This window comes from Adiantum capillus-veneris, chromosome 17 (assembly GCF_014529385.1).
Source record: "Adiantum capillus-veneris isolate H3 chromosome 17, ASM1452938v2, whole genome shotgun sequence".
NCBI classification, from domain to species: Eukaryota; Viridiplantae; Streptophyta; class Polypodiopsida; order Polypodiales; family Pteridaceae; genus Adiantum; species Adiantum capillus-veneris.
Window position 1 is genome coordinate 66559687 of NC_140947.1, and position 6405 is coordinate 66566091.

A 6405-nucleotide genomic window follows, 5' to 3' on the forward strand; every position below is an offset into this window, starting at 1 on the left:
ATGATACAGTCTCTACCCCACGAAAAGCTACATGGAAGAGAGTTGCCTAGAGGCACGTTGGGAGTAGCTGTCCAATCGGCATCAACTCCCGCTCTCATGTTGCCACATGTTCCACCCATTGACGATGATGTGTGCACCTTAGGTGGCAGTGGGTACAGTTGTGGCATGGCCGATAAGAGAATTGGTAATGAGACCTCTTAATTTTATTTAGTCTTACATGCTCTCTTTTGCAAGCAACATCGAACATTTTGTGTCCACGCAAAAGGACAACGAACTATATCCTCTGGAGGCAAAGGTTCAGTCCCTGTCGCACCAAGAGCCACTAGCCTAGCATCGGGTGCTATGCCCAAACCAAGCATTTCAAAGCCTCCTCCAAAGACTCTTGCTGCAGAGGTAATACACTAGAGTTTATTGCACTATTTACTCATGAAATTAATCATTCTTTGCAAGTAACCTAAGCTAATTATTATTTGCCTATGGCCAAGTAGTCGATGGGTGTCAAGAAAAGAAGTGCAGATCAAGCAAGTGAAGTCGTTGAAAGCAAGCGGGTCACACGAGCACAGAAAGAAGAGGACCCTAGCTGGGAGCCCCCAAAGAAAAAGGGTAGAATTCCTTTGAAAAAGGAAGGTGCTAGCACAAAGAAAGAAGTCACCAAAGCGAAAGTAGTGCAAAAGCCAGTGAAAGCCAATGCAGAGGGCACTACACAATCCGAGGTACCATCGCCATCAAAGGACAAGGTCCCTATTGCAAAGTACTCAAGTGAAGAAGATGACGAAAGAGAGGATGCAGGGGATGAAGATCGCGGTCTTTTTACTATTACCGAGAAATCCACGCTGAAATGGGATTTGCTCGACGACACTTTGCACCGCCTTCAGGTTGGTAATTTCTAAAATGGTATGCTCCTCTAACATTTCCTGTTTCAAACTACAAGATCAAAAGCTATTCAAGTACGGTTATACATGATACTCGCAAAGTACCACTACCACCATTGCCATTGTGCCGCTTGTTACCACATCCAGTAGTACAGCTAGTGCAAGATCGTGTGCACAATCTAGCTTTGGAGTTCTCTAGAAATGGATATGTTCCACATCGTGCCAGGTTCATGCTTTCAATAAGGACTCCAGATCTAGATTCAGTAGAAGTTAGTCATGCTATTCGGAAAACCTGGGATCCAATCTGGATGCAACTTAATGAGGATTTTGAGAAACAATTGCATAAATCCGGGTGCGTGAAAGGAAAAATGTTGTACACATGGGATGGGAATCATCGTCTTCAGCCATGGAATGCACAAATTGATACAGGTAGATTACTTTATACACTTCTGTTTTTGACTCAATATCAAGATGAGATGAATTTTGTGAAACTATGCAAGGTAATTTTGCTCTGCAGTTCACAAAGAGGAGCCTAAGTACCATTGTTGTGTGGAAGCTTGCATGGTTAAGGTCACTAAAGAGAACGAGGGAGAAGTTCTCACTGTGGTGGCACGCTTGAATCGGTAAGCTTAGCTATAACATAATTAACGCATCCTAGTCGAATCGATAAGCTTAGCCATAGCATGAGTATTGCTTCCTAGTCAATTTGATAAGCTTAGCTATAGCATGGTTATTGCTTCCTAGTCTTTTAATGGTGTAAGTTTTGTTGCCACAACATTAATGACAAAGGCTACGTAAAAACTTCCTTCATAGATATGCTATGTATGGTAAGAGCAATGGGCACATCCAACATGGATACATTGCTTAAGGGTTTGGAGGAAGATGTTCCAGGATGGTTGCAACGAGAATTAGATGCTGAAATGAATAAGCGTGGGGTATTGCGAAGACACTAGTACAAAGTCCCTCTTATCGTGCTATCCCAACTTCTATATCCGGTAAGTTTCATTGTCCTTAACGTTATTCTCACCATGACAATGTAGTGGATCAAACAAAGAATGAACTAATGTCACGATTCAGGCAAAGTATACAAAGGATTTTCAATCTATGAGTGATAAGCGAAATGAGCTCTCAACGGAGGAGTTCACTACCCATTATCGTAACGCATTCTATATGGCTGACAAGAAAGCCCGAAAAAATACGCAACGGGCATCCGCAATTGCGGATCCTAACTTAGGAGAGGAGTGGTGGAGGTAAGATTAATAGGGGTTTCTTTCAAAGGGAGTTAAGTTTACATTCACGTGTTGCTTAAAAAATTTTAACATTTGTTTCTAGATTGCTTATGGACATAGATTGGAGTAGGAGACCAAAGTGGTTGACAGATGATCGAATATACAGTCTTGCATGTGCCGATCTACAAGTCGATCATCGTAGCAATGTGCTAAGGGCCTTGGTTAGCAATGATCCAACCACATTATATCCAAGCCTAAAATCAGCGCTAAGTAAGGTCATTTTTTGATAAATGTTTCAAATAAAAAGAGTATAGTAAACAATAACGTAGTTGTGTAAATGTAGACGACCACTCCGTATTTTGCACTTGGTTACGTCGAGAGACATGGTGGAATCGACTTGTGAACGAGGCTACGAGACAGTATGCGTTGCTGAAGAAATCATGCCGCTTCCCTAAAAACGACATCCTAGTGACAACTATAAGGGAGTGGCAATCGAGGTACGGTGGCACATTGTATGAAGTGGAGTGCAAGAGATTGAAAGGTGGACTCAAAGCTAATAAGCAGAAACAGAAGGAGGGTACTAACATGAATGCCAAACGGGCATTTTTCAGGTATGTAATCTTGTCCTACTTGATTTCTAAATCTTAAAAAATTTGAGTGGATGACAATAAGTATATTTTGGCAAACATATACCAAATGGGTGCGGATCATGGATTGGAGAGATAAAGTTCCAGTTACAAAAGAGTGGCTCAATGTGAAGCACACTGCATGCATGTATACGGAAGAACAACGTGCAGCATTGTGGCCCAAAAATGTTTATGTTGAGTGTTCTCTTTTCATTGACTTTGCGAAGGACACATTTCCCCCCAACGAGCGGGAGCAGTTCAAGGAGGCAGAGACCAGTAGAGCTAAAAGACAGCAAGAAGAGGTAAAAGCATACAAAACCATAGTTAAACTATTTTCAAGTCATGTGAGGAATTAATTGCAACACGTAAAATTAATTTTGCCAGGGTAAGAACCTACGTTCCCTAAAAGGAAAAGATGTTGTGACTGAGGAGACAGATAACGAAGAAGAGGTGGAGGAGGATCGTGAACCAAGGTGCAACGAACGGTGAATGTCCTTCGAAGTTTGAGGATGATGAAGATGAAAGTGATGTGCCGCCTTCTCCAACTGCTAAACCTACAAGAGCCCCACAAACTACCCAGGCAAGTTTTCGCACACCCTTGTTGTTGCTTAAATGTAAAGGTTGACCTAATAGTACTTGTGTAATTTATATGCTCTTGACAGGGGAGCAGCGCGAAGAAGGATAAAGGTCAAGTAATGGACAAAGATACTCCAATGCCTCTAAACAAGGTAGGTACATCAAGTCCGAAAGCACGTCAAGAGGGAGACACACAATCAATGGGAGAGAACCTATTAACACCGAGAAGCCTAAAAAACCAAGCTCATAGTCATTTCCTAGAGCCTAAACAAGCTCCACCAGCATCTCATTCCATTTCAGAGCCTCATGTTCTTCCTTCGCATGACGAGGCACATGAGCAGGCACAACGACAGTGCACAGAGATTGGAATTAATATAGAGCCTGCTCATTTACACCGCCAGGCGACCAGTGAAAGTGAAGGATTGCAAGATGCCATACACTCTAATGAAATGGCAACAATTATCGGTCTACCTCATAAGTATGGAATGATTGATTGTGGTATGTGTTGTGCAGTAAGCAATGTATTTATTGTAGTGGGTGGATGCAGATGATGCGAACGTCACAATAACCGAAGTTTCAACAGGATTGTCTACTATAGTAGAGACTGGTCACCGCGGGGAACCTGCTCTTCTTGTTGTAGGTGAGCAAGTGTGTAGCAAGAAAGAGAAGATATCTTTAAGTATTTAAAATACAGTCACTTACCTGCTTGTTATTTCTAGATGTCATGGTGCAATGCAACACTCCACCTCACGATGAAGCGCACAATTCAATGGCACAGAGCTCTGGTACGCTAACAACCTGAGGTACTCTTGGTATTATTGTCTCACCTTACTAACTGGATATTCATTTCTTTAAAATCAGATTCTGTGATTTTATCTATTGATCCTATGGGAGTAGCTGACGAGACAGGCAAGGGAGATGTAGGTGCCCTACTCACAAAAATTGCTATAGTAGCTAGGCGAAGCTTTCAGGTGTGAGGCGGGACAACAAATGTAGGTTGCGATGCAATATTTTGTCATCTACCAACCAACACAAGTGTCCTCGGGATAACATCGCCCAATATCCCCAAATGGAACCATTTCGAAACCAATCAAATCCAAAAGGTTTTTGGTATTGCCAGGGAGTATCTTGATGAGAAGGGAAATCTAGTGTTGATATGTCGTCGAGAACATGCATGGGTATTATCGAGCCTAGCAAATCGAAATGGGTACTATCTTGACCATACAACTATCGTCCTGTGTGCTACTTCATTCAGCCTCCATGGTGGTGTTACGGTAGGTAAAACTACTTGCTTGCTTTGGAAAATTAGTGTGTGATAGATTGTGTCCTCATTATGAGTCTTAAGTCCCACACATGCGATGCTTGGAAATCGTTGTATTCTGCAAAATTGGTGTCTACAGATTGAATCGAAAGCCTGATTCGGACGTTATCTTTAATTACTACAACGCCAGTCATTGGCAACTCAAAATGGATGGCTATCCTTGGCGAGGTATGTCGTGAGTTTTCAGAAATTTCACCTCCATTGTATTTGCTTATCTAAATTTCCAGACATACATTTAGAATGATGATATCTCTTCAGGGGGCATGGAGAGAAGTCCAACTTTACACGAGAAGCTACTCTCTTTCTATACAGAGGAGGGTAAGGTAGTATTACAAATGTATGCTGGTTGCGGTCTTCTGGCACTTCCGGGGCTGCGAATGGGTCGACATGTACTGTTGCTAGATCGACAAGAGTCAATGGAAGAATTGCAACATCTATGTAATGGTAAGTGTCTTTCTTCCTCAATTAGTGTGAAAGACTGAATTATGTATCCCTCCTAATATGATTCTAAGTAAGATCCATTTGGTAATTGATCGTCGTAAAGGCACATGCACACTTCCTTCTTGCCATGCAAAAAGGAAAATCATAGTGTTCGATGTTAACGGTGTCCTGTTGAAACGGTGGCGGTGGGAAAGTGCTCCTTCCCACGCTGCAAATTTTCTAAATGTTGGACGAATGGGTGTGTCATTGCAACCAAGGATATTGCGATTGCTGAGAGTGGTGTTTGAGCTATTCAATGTAGGGATTTGGAGCTCCATGCAAGAGCAAAATCTGACCCCCATTATCAATTTAATTAAGAGTAAATACAAAGAGGCTGGGTATGGTGAGACATTTTTCAAGTTTTGTCTGCATCAAGGACATTGTGTCATTGCAACCAAGGATATTGCGATTGATGAGAGTGGTGTTTGAGTTATTCGATGTAGGGCTTTGGAGCTCCATGCAAGAGCAAACTCTGACCCCCCATTATCAATTTAATTAAGAGTAAATACAAAGAGGCTGGGTATGGTGAGACATTTTTCAAGTTTTGTCTTCATCAAGGACATTGTGAAGAGAGGCACTGCAAAGGCAAGCATCCAAAATTCAATTTGGTGTTTGTGAAGAACTTTAGGTCTGAAATGGTAGCCTCATACATCAAGGACCCTTTGGACACCATTCTAGTAGATGAAAATCCTGAGAAGGCAATTGAAAACCCACCACATACGCTTGTCACAGTAAGGAGTTATGATGGAGCGAGCAACAACAATGTGCTCCTCATGAATTTACTCCCATATCTAGAAGGTCTTCATGCATATCTTGGGTTAGCAACGGATTATATCAAGAACACGCCTTTCAAACAGGGTACGCAATGTGTGTTATAGGATTCATTTAATAGGTGACTGGTTTCAAATACTGTCTTCTACGGCTTCTTAGCTAACTTTTAGTATTAATGTAGTTTTTGCTAAGAGCATTGTCCCTAACCAAAATTTGATTGTAGTTTCTGCAGCGCATGATGGGGAAGTTGAGCACACAATGGATGCGACATTTGGTCTTGGAGGAGATGCGGTCATGGCACATCCTAAAATGTGATGAGGGAACCAAGGACATTGTGTACACAGCAATGTTTAGATGCTATATTGTAACTGAACGTCATTAAATAAATAAAAATATTTGGGTCATTTTTCAGTCTCCTCTTTTTGTCTTTGTTTTAATCTAGTTGGATTTAGATATGTACATGTGATGAGGGACCAAGATAATTATGGACACAACATTGTTTAGCTGTTAACGTCATCAAATAAATATAG

The 6405-nt window shown here is 41.6% G+C and overlaps 1 pseudogene; it reads left to right on the forward strand.

The window, feature by feature from the left end:
• Positions 1-6190, forward strand: LOC147437415 (uncharacterized; annotated as a pseudogene).
• The last annotated feature ends 215 nt before the right edge of the window (positions 6191-6405 follow it).